Below are 13,348 nucleotides of genomic sequence, written 5' to 3' on the forward strand. Positions count from 1 at the left end.
AGGAACTGGTGGTGGCGGTGGCGGTGGCGGTGGCGGTGGCGGTGGCGGTGGCGGCGGCGGCGGCGGCGGCGGTGGTGGCGGCGGTGGTGGTGGCGTGTGTGTGTGTGTGTGTGTGTGTGTGTGTGTGTGTGTGCATGTGTGGGTCAGACGCTGTAGCTTCTGCAGTCACTTTCCACTTTATTTTTTAAGACAGTCTCCCAGTGAACCTGGAGCTCACAGATTCAGTTAGCCAGCAAGCTCTGGGCATCCACCGTTTCAGTGTCCCCCTTCCCCAGTTCAGGGGTTACAAGTGCATGTACCCTGTGTGTGCTCACTTTTCTGTGCGTGCTGGGGGTCAGAACTTCGGTTCTTCGGCTTGCACAGTCAAGCACTGTACCAACTGAGCCATTTCCCCAGACCCGGTCAGTTTTTAAAAAACTTTTTGTTGATTCTTTGTGGATTTTACATCATGCATTCTGATCCCATTCATCTTCCCATCCCTTCATATCTGCCCTCTTCCCTTGCAACCTCCCCCCAATAAAATAAAATTTAAAAGAAAACAAACAAACAGAAAGTCTTAGCAGGGAAGCTGTAGGGCGACACAGTGAGTCACCCAGTCAACTTTTAGTCCTTACATCTTTACTTGCAAATGTTCTTTGCTGTAAGTCATTGGTCTGATTCAAGGCCTCTGGCTTCTGCTGCACTAGTGATGCTGGGTCCTCACTGGAACTCCTGAATATCCTGTTGTTGCCTCGTGTCATGGAGATCCTGCAACTTCGGAGCTGCAGGTTTGACCCCTTCACAGGCTCCAGTGCTACCTCACAGCCCTGATTTTAGACCTGGGTGGTAGCCGGGTTGATCAGCCTGCCAGCTTTCCTTCATCTTCACACCTGGGTCAGCTCTCCAGCACCGCCCCGGCTAGCCTACCCAAGGCAGCCGGCAGCAAGGAGTGGGGCCAGTTCTGCTCTTGTGCCCTAGGGACTGGCTCACTGGCACTGCCATCGCCAGGGCCAACTCTACTGTTTTCCCCAGGTAAAGTGCAGGGCAGTCTTTCCTTCCTTTCTTTCTTCCTTCCTTCCTTCCTTCCTTCCTTCCTTCCTTCCTTCTTTCAACATATACTTTAAAGAAGCACCAAGGCATGGTGGTTTATGACTATGTTCTCAACACCAGGCAGGTGGAGACAGAATTGTTGTAAATTTAAACGTAAAGAGTGCCAAAGGCCACTTGGGGCTACAAAGTCAGACTCAGTCAACGCAAACGACAAGCAATGAAAACAAGTGGAAAAATAAATCACACAGCTAATGTTCTTTTCGCAGGGTAAAAACAAGGCATCGTAACTCAGCTATGAGCTGTGCCCCCTCCTCTTCCTCAAAGAGGCACGTTCAACACGTATGCAGTCTCAGTATTTGGGAGGTTGAGGCAGGAGGATCAGAAGTTCAAGGCCAGCCTCTGCTACACAGTGAGTTTGAGGCTAGTCAAGAACCAGAGAGAAGAGAAAGCCAGAGCCAGTTTACAAGAATCGCAGTGGCGATGGGAGTCGGAGTCCTACTAGAGCGCAATCATGTCTATTACGTCCTATGACGGAGGGGCCGTCATGGCCACGAAGGGAAAGAACTGTGTGGCCATCGCCGCGGACAGGCGCTTCGGGATCCAGGCCCAGATGGTGACCACAGACTTCCGGAAGATCTTTCCCATGGGTGACAGGCTCTACATAGGCTTGGCCAGGCTGGCCACCGACGTCCAGACAGTTGCCCAGCGCCTCAAGTTCCGGCTGAACCTGTATGAGCTGAAGGAAGGTCGGCAGATCAAGCCCTATACCCTCATGAGCATGGTGGCCAACCTCCTGTATGAGAAACGGTTTGGTCCCTACTACACAGAGCCTGTCATTGCCGGGTTGGACCCGAAGACCTTTAAGCCCTTCATTTGCTCTCTAGACTACATTGGCTGCCCCATGGTAACCCATGGTAACTGACGACTTTGTAGTCAGTGGTACCTGCTCCGAACAAATGTATGGGATGTGCGTCTCTCTGGGAGCCCAGCGTGGATCCAGAACACCTGTTTGAGACCATTTCCCAAGCCATGCTGAATGCCATGGACCAGGATGCTGTCTCGGGCATGAATGTCATTGTCCACATCATTGAAAAGGACAAGATCACCACCAGGACACTGAAGGCCCAGATGGACTAACCCTGTGCTCTGGTCCCGGTTTCCTTTTGTGTTTTTTTTTTTTTTTAATAAAATTGCTTTGCTTTCAAAAAAAAAAAAAAAAAAAAAGAACCAGAGAGAGTGCACAGGCCATATTCTAAACTGTTGTGCAACTGTCTCAATCACTTTGTACTGCTCACGTGACAAAACACACTGACAGGCGCCTTTGGGGAGAAAGGATTCGGCTTTTGTTTTTTGTTTTTTTTTTTTGATTTTTGTTTTGTTTTGTTCTTTTTTTTTTGTTTTGTTTTTGGCTGGCAGCTTGAAGACACAGTCCGTTTAGGCCTGGTAGGAAGGGGCCGAGGCAGCTGGTAACGCTGCGCTGCATCCACTCCCAGGACTCTTACCTTTGCCTCCTTCTTGGTCTAAGGCCTTCCTTTGCCCAGGGCTTTCCCTCCCAAAGAAGGGGGTGGATCCTTGCCTAAAGGAAGTAATCTCAGTAGTCTCCAGGTGTGCCCAGAGGCTGCCTTCCTTCTGGACTGTTAATCATCACGTGCTCTTCCTGCTCGTGAAAGCCCCTTTATTTTGTTTGTTTTTTTTTTAAAAGTAGGTCAGTTGCTAACTCACTTCACCATCAGGAAAAGCCTTGATCCTCCCACTTCTACCTCCCAAATGCTGGGATTATATACATATACCACCACTGTTCCCAGTTAAGAAATGTTTATGACACACTGTGACTCACTTTTTTGGGGGCTTATTTTTGATTGATTTATTTTTCTCTCATGTATTACATCCCAACTGCAGTTTCCCCTTACTCTACCTCCCCTCACTCCCAGACTCGCTTCTCCTCCGTTTTCCTTCATAAAAGAGCAGGCTTCCCAGGTTTGTCAACCAAACCCGGCACAGCAAGTTACTATAAGACTAGCATATACCCTCATATCAAGGTTGGGTGAGGCAACCTAGTAAGAGGAAAGGGTCCTAAGAACAGGCCAAAGGGTGAGAGACCCTCCTCACTTCCACTGTTAGGAGTCCCACAAGAACACCAAGCAACTGTAACAAATATGCAGAGTGCCTAGGTCAGTCCTATACAGGCTCCACGGTTGCTACTTCAGTCTCCATAAGCCCCTATGGGCTCTGCTTACTGGATTCTGTGGGCCGTCTTCCTGTGGTGTTTGCAACCCCTATGACTCCTACGATCCTTCCTCCCCCTCTTCTGCAGGGTTCTCTGCCTCCACCAAGTTTTTGGCTGTGGGTCTCTGCATCTGTTCCCATCAGCTGTTGGCAGAAGCCTCTCTGGTGACAGCTGGGCTAGGCTCTGGTCTACGAGTACAGCAGAATGTCATTAGGGATCATTTCATTGACTTTTTTTTTCTATTTATTTTTTCTTTTCTTTTTTTTTTTTTTCCAGTTGTGTTTGATTCTATCTTAGTTCTTTGGGCTAGCCAGTTTCTGGTCCCTGGCCATATAGGTAGTGTCAGGCATGGTCTCCCTCCCGTGTCGAGGACCTCAAGTTGGACCAGTCATTGGTTGGTCACTCCCACAAGTTCTGCACCACCATTATCCCAGCGTATCTTGCATGCAGGACAAATTTTCAGTCAAAGATTTTGTGGCTGGATTGGTGTCCCAATCCCTCCACTGGAAGCCTTGCCTGGTTACAGAAGATAACTGGTTCAGGCTCCATAATCCTGGATATACTAAAACTCACTAAGTAGACCAGACTGGCCTGGAACTCCCAGAGATCTGCCTGCTTCTCCCTCCAGAGTCCTAGGATTAAAGGCATGCGCCACCACGCCTGACTACAACTCACTTTTTAACCTATAATTATGTAGTTTTGAGCCTTTTCTGAGTGATGCACATGACACTTGTGTGTGACCTGTGAAGAATAGAGTCCCCCATTACACAGAGGAACTACATTTTACTGATGGTCACATCATGCCAAGAGCTAAGAGCCTTTCTCTTTTCTAGAGGGCAGCCTAGCTCATTTGAATATTAGCACCTTGAATTATTTTGGTGTTGTTTGTGGTGCTGGAGATTGGACCCAGGGCTTTGTCGATGGGTGCTCTACCTCTGAGCTACATCCCCGGCTGAGCTCTGAATTCCGCAGGACCTGGGAGACCTTCCTTACATGTCTGGAGCCTCAGCAGGAAGGTCTGGGCCCCTCTACAGATGAACTTCCTTGCATGATGGTGAGTGTATTAGTTACTTTGTATTCCTTGGGACAAAACTCCTAACAACAGCAACTTGAGGAAGGGAGAGGTTACTTTGTCCCACAGCTGCAGGCATAAGGCAGCAGGTCACACTGTAAGTCCAGTCAGGAAGCGGGGGATCTCTGAATGCTGTGGCTTAGCTCCCGTTCTCCATTACTGTTAGTGGGAAATGAGAAAACTCAATGTTTTACAACAGTACATTTCCTGTCAACATTCTGTGAACTGACAAGGGCGTTCTTTCATTCACACCTGGCTTACTTAGTTAGCTGTAGTGAGGTGGCCGATGACTGATGATCTGTATGGCTCACGTGCATCCGGTGCCTTCCCTAGAAGGTCAGGAGCTTGCCCTCGGGCTGGGCTGCTTTGAAGAGCAGTGGGAATGTTGCAAGAGAGTACACGAGCAAATGCTGTGAAGCCCGGGCTGACTCTCAGAACTAGACAGCTAGTCCGGCGGTGGTGTAGCACGCTGTTGGAATCCCAGCACTTGGGAGGCAGAGGCAGGTGGATCTCTGTGAGTTCGAGGATAGCATGGTCTACAGAGTGAATTTCAGGACAGCCAGGGCTACACAGAGAAACCCTGTGTCGAGCCTCCACCCCTCCCCCCAAAAAGAAACAAACTAGACAGCTGCCACTCTGTGGAATCCCATTGGTTAAAGCGACCCACATGACTGGCTTAGATTTGAAAGTGGGAAAGAGTTTTCACCTCAGGATGTAGGATGAGGTGGAGGAGTGGAAAGGCTTTGTGGCCATTTTTAATCTATTGAAGTGATATCTTCATATAGATTCCTGGAAGACAGGAGGTATTTAGCGCTCTAAAATACACACAAAAAAGTAGAATTGCTGGAACTTTATTGTTTACATTCATGGATTGACTGTGATTGTGTGTGTGGTTATGCCAAGGCATACATATGGAGGTCTGAAGACAGACACCTTGTGAAGTTCTCTCCTTCCACCCTGTGGGTCCTGGGGATTGAATTTAGGGCATCATCAGGTGTCCCTGTTAGCTTTTACCTTCAGCTTGACACAACCTAGAGCCACATGAGAGAGGGATTCCCCAGGAATGACTATCCAGATCTTGAGTAGGAGGGCCCAACCCACTGTGGGCAGTCCCATTCCCTGGGCAGGTGGTCTTGGGCTAAACAGTGTCTGTCAGCAAGTGAGCAAACAACATTCCTCTGTGGTTTCTGCTTTGGGTTCCTGCCCTGGCTTCCCTTAGCGATGGACTGTGACCTTTAACCTGAAATAAGCGCTTTTCTCCTTCTCTAAGTTATGTTTGGTCTGAGTGTTTAATCATAGCAACAGAATGAAGCTCAAACATCAGCCTTGTCTGTCTTCTTGAGCTGATCCATTGCTGGCTCCGCCTTCTTCCTTCTTTTCCCACTCCTGGGAATTGAAGCTTGTACCTCAGGCTCGCTTAGCAAACACATTATGGTTGAGCTATACCGTCAACCTCAAACCCTGTTTTTGCTGTTTGCTTTTAATTTCTGTTCTGTTTTTGATTTTTGAGGCAGGATCTCACTATTTAGCCGGGTTAGGCCTCAAACTCACGGAGTTCTGCCCATCTCTGCCTCTAAGGGGCTCAGGTTTCAGGTGGGCACCACCACAGAAAGTTCTATTTTGGTCAAGTCTAATTGATCTGTTTTCTACTTTGGTTAGTCAAGCTCTTGGTGCCTTGCCTAAGAAACCTGCCAAATTCCAGGTCAGGAATTATCTCTGAGTTGTGTGGTCTTACATCTCATATTTACATGTTTGGCCCATTTAGAATTCTTCCTTTTAAGCTATGGTATGAGAATGTAGGGTTAGTATTTACATGCAGATATCCAGTTGTTCTGGCAGCAACCCTTCTTTCCCCATTGGATGAACCGGCAGCCTTGTTCAGAATCAGCTGTCCATCACGGCCACATGGATTGATAAGAGGGCATCCTCACACTGTTCCCACCTGGGAAGCAGTTCTCTTGTTCTTAGCACTAACTATGTTGCTTGATAAGGCTTAAGATACTTGTAATATCATATAATGTAATATGTTATACTGGAGTATCTAATATACAAATGCGATTTTAAACAACAGCAGCAATTTCCCTTTGATTTTGGTTTATTCATCTCTAATCATGAGTGGGCACTGAGTTTTAGCATCCATGGCTTTTCCCTTCAGGCAGTGAGATAATCCCATTTTCCCCCTGTAACCAGATAGTGTGAGGTAGTGCGTGAGCGGCTTTTCTGATGTTAAAACGCCATTAAATTCCTGTGTAAACCAAATGTACATTTTGTTTTAAACTGAGCTCCTTTCCTAGCTTCTGATGCAGTTCATGCCTTGAAGGAGCGATATCATTTCTTATCTTGGCTCCATGTCAAAGTTCTGGTTTCGCCGGGCATAGTGCCACACACCTTTAATACCAGCACTTGGGAGGCAGAGGCAGGTGGATCTCTCTAAGTTCAAGGCCAGCCTGATCACATATATAGAATCACTTTTATCCATATGTGGACATATATAACACACACTTTTGTCCATATATAAAGATATAGACAGTAAATATATATGCACACTTCTGTCATTTCATAGACTAATTCCTCCTCATGTGGAAGAAGACACTGCTCAGAGGCCTGTGTGTGCTATCGTCGGTGATGCCAGCTGCTGTCCTGAGCACACATCTCCAGCATCACGCTGTGTTCTGCAAACAGAAGTTCACTCCATCCACTCACTTTATGCAGTGAGTATTATCATCTGTAGTCTACACGTTCCGAACTGAAGCACAGAGAGGCTAGCAGGCCAGTGGCCATGGCACAGAGCTGAATTCAAAGTTGGCCTTGGCCCACCCAGAATCTGTGTTTCCAGCCTCTGCTTCTCATTCTTTGGGAACCTCACTTTGCCTGCTCCAGCGTGTCATCTACAACATGGACTGGGAACTCCCGTGACCAGTGCTGAGCACAGAGAGCACCGTGTGACCAGTGTGTGACTGCAAACAGTCAAGTGCAATTGGTTGGAGTCATTTGTGGTTTGATTGGTCCCCCGTGTCCGCCCTGACACACACTCATGTGAGGCGTCTGCACTGGAAGCTCCCTCAGGGAAACTGTAGTGTGCCCTTTTTATTTTCAAGCTCTTCAGAAAAAACATTAATAGCAGCTTTATTTAAAATTTGGCCCATAGTTCTCCAATTTAAAGTATGTGGTTGTGTGTCTTTCATAGAGACACAGATATGCGGCCATCACTACCGTCAATTTTAGAACATTTTCTTTACCCCCTAAAGTATCCCATCTCCCAGCTTCACCTCACCTCTTCCCAGGCTCCCTGGGCAGCATCAACCACTTGTCTGTTTTCTATACCCATACAGATTTGCCTGTTTCATCTATTGTAAAAATAGTCATAAACTATTCTTTCTGTTATTTATTTATTTATTTATTTATTTATATTTTCGTTTTTCAAGACAGGGTTTCTCTGTAACTTTGGAGCCTGTCCTGGAACTAGCTCTTGTAGACCAGGCTGGCCTCGAACTCACAGAGATCTGCCTGCCTCTGCCTCCCGAGTACTAGGGTTAAAGGCCTGCACCAACACCGCCCGGCTTGTTTATTTTTTTTGAGACAGGATAGCAGATAGTCCCGGCTGGCCAGGAGTTCACTAAGTGGAAGAGGATGACCTTGAACTCTTGATCCTCTTGCCTCCACCTCCCAAGTACTGGCATTATTTATAGTCATGCCCCCTCCCTCAGATCCTGGTTACAATCGTCTTCTGTGACTCTTCCCCCGCCCCCCCCCCGTGCTTTGAATTATGATTTTGTTTGTTTGTTTGAGAGATAGTCTCAAGCTATAGCCCAAATGGAACTCAAACTCAGCCTCCCGAGTACTGTGTGTACCACTGGGCCCAGCTTGAACGATGTTTTTAGGATTTATCCATGATGCGCCATGTGTTAAGACTTCACGTCTTTTTCTGCCAAGTAGTGTGCCGTTGTGTGGACATCCCCATTCAGTCTCTGTTCATCAGGTGATGGACTTTTGGGTGATTCTTACACGTGGGCTGTCGTGTATAGCGCTGCGATGAAAACAGCACGTTTTTGTGTAGACGTGTGATTTCCGGTCCCAGTACATAAACATTATCCATTCTAACGCGGTCTTTGCCTGTGTCCGAGGTGAAGACATCTCTGGCCCTTGTAGCTAATCTCCGTGATTTCCAAGCTAGCCTTCACAGTTCCCGCTGCCGGCTCCCCGCCTCCGCAATGTCAACCTAGGGCGGTCGCTTAGCTCACAATGCTAGAAGGGACTAGTCTCCTCCCTGGCACCGTTCCCTGCCTTCTCCTTCACCTTTCATCCCAGTGCTGTGGGCTCTAACAACAAAGGTTTTCCGGGATCTCCTGGCTCAAGCTTCTACCAGTTTTCTGTCCTTAGGGCAATGGCTTCCTCCCCACTTCTGCTTCTGGCTCCAGTCCCTGCCCCAAGGCAGTCAGACCACACAGCTCCTGTGCCCCAAACTGTCCAGATCCCTCTCGTTGGCCATAAGGTCAGGTGAGCTCTTCCTGTCTCCCTCCTGCCTCATCTCCTATCTCCTGCTTTTGCTCCACTGGGTGCTGTGTCAGTGCTTCCCACAGCATCAGGAATTTAGAAATTAACACTAATTTCACACACTCTGTGTTTTGCCGGCTGTGATTTGTCTGGTCGTCCCAATTTCCCTTTCCAGCTGGCTGCTGGCAAACACAGGTTCTTTTATTCCACCCTTAATTGCAAATATGAATTCTCAGCTCACCTATTACACAGCTCACAATAATTATATTCATATGCGTATATATGGAGGTTACGGGGTGGGGACAAAAGGGTTAAAAAAGGCCGCAGCAGAATCCAAAGAGGCCTTACTGGAGGCAGAGACAGAAGTCTGACAGAGATGCAGTCTCTGGGGTAAGGGGGCTGTTTAGATAAAGAGCCACACAGGAGAGCTACTGAAGGAACTGCTGCGGGGCCAGGCCACAGGGTCACAGGTTTGAGCTGAGCTGAGCTCACCTACCAAGGGAAGGTGTGAGTGAGATCATGTACAGTGTAGAGGCGAAGTAGGGGACCTGGACCAGATGGATGAATGAGTGGACGGACAGACGGCTGCACCAGCAGACAAAGACCAACTGAAGCCCTGGATGACTTGGGAATTGTCTGCCTGTCAGTCCCTTGATGTGTATACCTGATGGTCAGATGCCAGGTCAGAGGGGGTCATCGCTATCACAGCGCTACATGTCTTCCTCTGTATACCTGATGGTCAGATGCCAGGTCAGTGGGGTCATCACTATCACAGCGCTACATGTCTTCCTCTTAGAGGGCCCAGGAGAGGGCGTTGCACCCTTTCCTTGCTCTGCTGTGCTCCGTAAGTTCTTAGGCCTGGATGTCCTGATATAAATTTCATACATTCATGTGTTCAAGTGGCAATTAAAAACGATTTGTCTCATTTTATGTGTAAGGGTGTTGGCCTGTATGTATGTATGCACACCGTGTGCATGCCTGTTACCCTCAGACGCCAGAAGAGGGCACTGGAGTCAGAGACAGCTGCTACATGTATGCTCAGAACTGAACTCCGTTGAGACCAACAGCAAGTGTCAACCACCGAGCCAGCTCTGCGGCCCCTCGTATAGTTAGTTTGTTGGGTGTTGGCTTTTTTACTTTTAGGAATAAGTTACGCAGCACCCTGTGCCTCGAGGATATGGCTGGCTGGTTGTGTTCACATGTTCAGCATGGTGTAGAGTCAGTCTAGAGTTGCCTTCGTACTAAAAACGAAATCAAATGCTGTTTGCAAAATGAAGTCACACAGCCTTAAAAACCACTGTTTGACAAATGGCTTGCAGATCTGGCTTAGTCAGCTGCCCAAGCAAGGCCTTTGTTGACACACTCCTGATACCCTAGTGGAAAACCGAGCCCAGTCACACACCACTCTCCCACACTTCCTGTTTCTTCTTTTACCTTGGCCCTTTCCGAGTAGTATATACTTTACCTTTTGCGAGTTTGATGTTCTCTCCTTCCCCATTCATGTCTGCCTTTCCCACATGCCAACACAGGAAGGGCACAGATTTTTGACCCAGACCTAGCATGGTGGAAGTAGCCCCTGGGTGCTTTCTATGGGTCCAAACTGGTATGCACACATTCATTCACCTCTAGATCCTGGTTTCATGAAACCAAACAATGTACAGTTCCGAGGGTCTCTGTGCCCACCGCAGCCAGTAGAGTAGCCATTTGCAGGAGCAAAAAGGCAGTTCAGTCTAATACGACTCAGTATCCAATGTTGGCTCAAACTTCAGGAGTCTGACCCCAAGTGCTTTATTTTAGGCATATTTAAGCACAGCATATTTTGGTGAAAACTTTCAGGTGATAATTAACTCAATCCTGTGTTCATAATAAAGCCTAAGACATGACTATGTAACTCTTTGTAAAGTACATGCGGTATCTTCCATAAAGATGGGTTCTATAAGCCGGGCGTTGGTGGCGCACGCCTTTAATCCCAGCACTCGGGAGGCAGAGGCAGGCGGATCTCTGAGTTCGAGGCCAGCCTGGTCTACAAGAGCTAGTTCCAGGACAGGCTCTAGAAACTACAGGGAAACACTGTCTTGAAAAACCAAAAAAAAAAAAAAAAAAAAAAAAAATGGGTTCTATAGATTGACGACTCACAATAAGGGTCTATGGGAGGATTCGGTGTGGTCTTGGCCATACGGAAAGCTTAAAGGTCAACAGATTACTCCCCATATCAGCTCCCAGCGTTCTGGGCAGTGAGCAGGTTACGTATCTCTCCATCTCTTCCTTTGAAGGAACAGTGTGTATGTTTGACATTCTTGTTCCTCGGGTGCATACCCGTAATCACAAGGACCTCCATGCCTCCCACAATATTCAGTTTTGAAAAGGCAGTCTTGGGCTGTGAAATAGTTCAGCTGGTAAAGCTGCTGGCTGCCAGTTCCTTGAACTCACATGGTGGAAGGAAGGAACCTGGATGTTGTCCTCTGAGCTCCATATGCTCACTAAGGCACACATACACAAATAAAAAAATGAATAATAAGTGTATTTGCCTACACCAGCATTTATGTAGGACATGAAAAGAAATAACTAAAAACCATAAAAGCAAAGAAAAAACCCTGACAGCCAGATACAGTGTTGTCACCTGTAACCCTAGCACTTGGGAGGGTGAAGGCAGGAGGATGGAGAGTTCAGGGCCAGGCTGGGCTACAGCATTCACTTGTGTGACTTTGTGTACCAGACACTAATCTGAGAAGAAAAGAAAGAATGCGTCTTCTGCTACTTTTATCTTGGCTTGTTCATGTGACAGGCCGTCTTGGAGTAGACTAGGTCATCCGCCATCTGTTAGTCAGTGTGGGCTCTCGGTGAGGCTTCTCCCTCCACGGGGTTTCTTTCTCAGAAAGGCTGGCTTGGGGTTTTTCATACACAGTGGGGAATCTTCAAAAAGCCAAGGGCGGTCAAGAATGGTGTTACATGCAGAGAGGCAGGGGGAGCTCTGAGTTTGAGGCCAGCCTGGTCTATAGAGAGTTCCAAGACAGCCAGGGAAACCCTGCTTTAAAAAAAAAAAAAAAGGCCAAGGCTCTTCTCCTTTCCCACATTGCCAGCGACTGCACTCATGACTCAGTTTCTTCACACGTCTTTTTAGGAGACTTTCAGAACCAAGTGATTGCTTGTTAAAAAACAAGAGAAAAGTTGTCCCAGTTTCCCCATGGATTTACATAAGAACTGGTAGCAAAATCACTAGCAGTCTGGGAGAAGACCCTGCAGGAGAAGAAAGTGGATCTGTAGAGATCCACACACAATGGCATGACTGGTCATGCTGAATTGTGGTCAACCGTCAGTCTTATCAGACAGAGGTGAAAGTTACCATCTCTGAGATTTGGGCATTTCCAAAAATTAGGAATCGACTTGTTTTTTTTTTAAATATTTATATATTTATTATGTATACAATATTTTGTCTGTGTGTATGCCTGCAGGCCAGAAGAGAGCACCAGACCCCATTACAGATGGTTGTGAGCCACCATGTGGTTGCTGGGAATTGAACTCAGGACCTTTGGAAGAGCAGGCAGTGCTCTTAACCGCTGAGCCATCTCTTCAGCCCCCTGACTTGTTTTTTAATCTGTTCTGCATAAGTGAGTTGACTGGCCTAGAACTCACTATATAGCCCAGGCTGGTCTCACACTTATGATCCTCCTGCCTCAGCCTCCCGAGAGCTGGGATTACAGGTGTGCACCGTGTGCCTCACATTTCCTGAGGTGTCTTGTTTTTAATTGATAAATTAGAGGACTATAGAAAGTTGCTGGAAAGGTTTCAGTGGGTGAAGGAAGCTGATGATGCAGGAGAAGGAGTGGCCAGATGGGAAGCAAAAGCCAAACCGGTTGGGCTTTCTAAAGAGGGGAATTGCAGGAATCGAGGTGGGGTTTAGGACAGGCTTGGGTAAGTAGGTGTACCTGGGTGTGGGACCTTCTGGAAGTTCTTTGATGAGGTCATCACCTGAGAGTGAGCACAGGGGAGGATGGGCATGCATTTGAAGAGGGAAGGGAAGTTGTGAAAGAACTTTCTAGGAGGTGGGAGAGCAAAAGGCCTGGGGAAAGAAGTGAGCTGTCCTGGGCATGCTGGGGAGCCCTTCGGGTGTCAGGGCTGTGGGTTTTCCTCAGCCCCTCAGCTGCACGCTTGTGGATGGAGCAGAAGGGCTGGGTTTGTGATGGGTTTATCTACGTGAGCACAGCGAAGAGGAACATGTTAAACACGGACAGCACAGGTCAGAGACTGAAGCCACACAGCTAAGGGAGTGAGGAAGAAAGCTCAGGAGACCCTGAAAGGGGTTGGCTCGGTAGGTTGCCCTCTCAAAGGAACCAAGTAATTCCTGGGGTTGAGATACCAGAAGGGTGGATGGAGGGCTGCGGGGATTATCAAGCAGGATGCTGGGAGCTAGGATTGTGGCTTTCCAGCCATTGGAATTAGAGTCAGGGAGGCTGAGGTAAGGCAGAGGGTAAAATCACTGGGGAGTCCAGGGACCCAAGAGGGGTTTTGTTTGTTTAGTTTTGATG

General features: G+C 47.8%; 1 pseudogene; it reads left to right on the top strand.

Annotated features, from left to right (window-relative positions):
* The first annotated feature begins 1,540 nt into the window (after nucleotides 1-1,540).
* Nucleotides 1,541-2,166, top strand: LOC119802344 (annotated as a pseudogene).
* The last annotated feature ends 11,182 nt before the right edge of the window (nucleotides 2,167-13,348 follow it).

Source organism: Arvicola amphibius, chromosome 15, assembly GCF_903992535.2.
Source record: "Arvicola amphibius chromosome 15, mArvAmp1.2, whole genome shotgun sequence".
Taxonomy (NCBI): Eukaryota; Metazoa; Chordata; class Mammalia; order Rodentia; family Cricetidae; genus Arvicola; species Arvicola amphibius.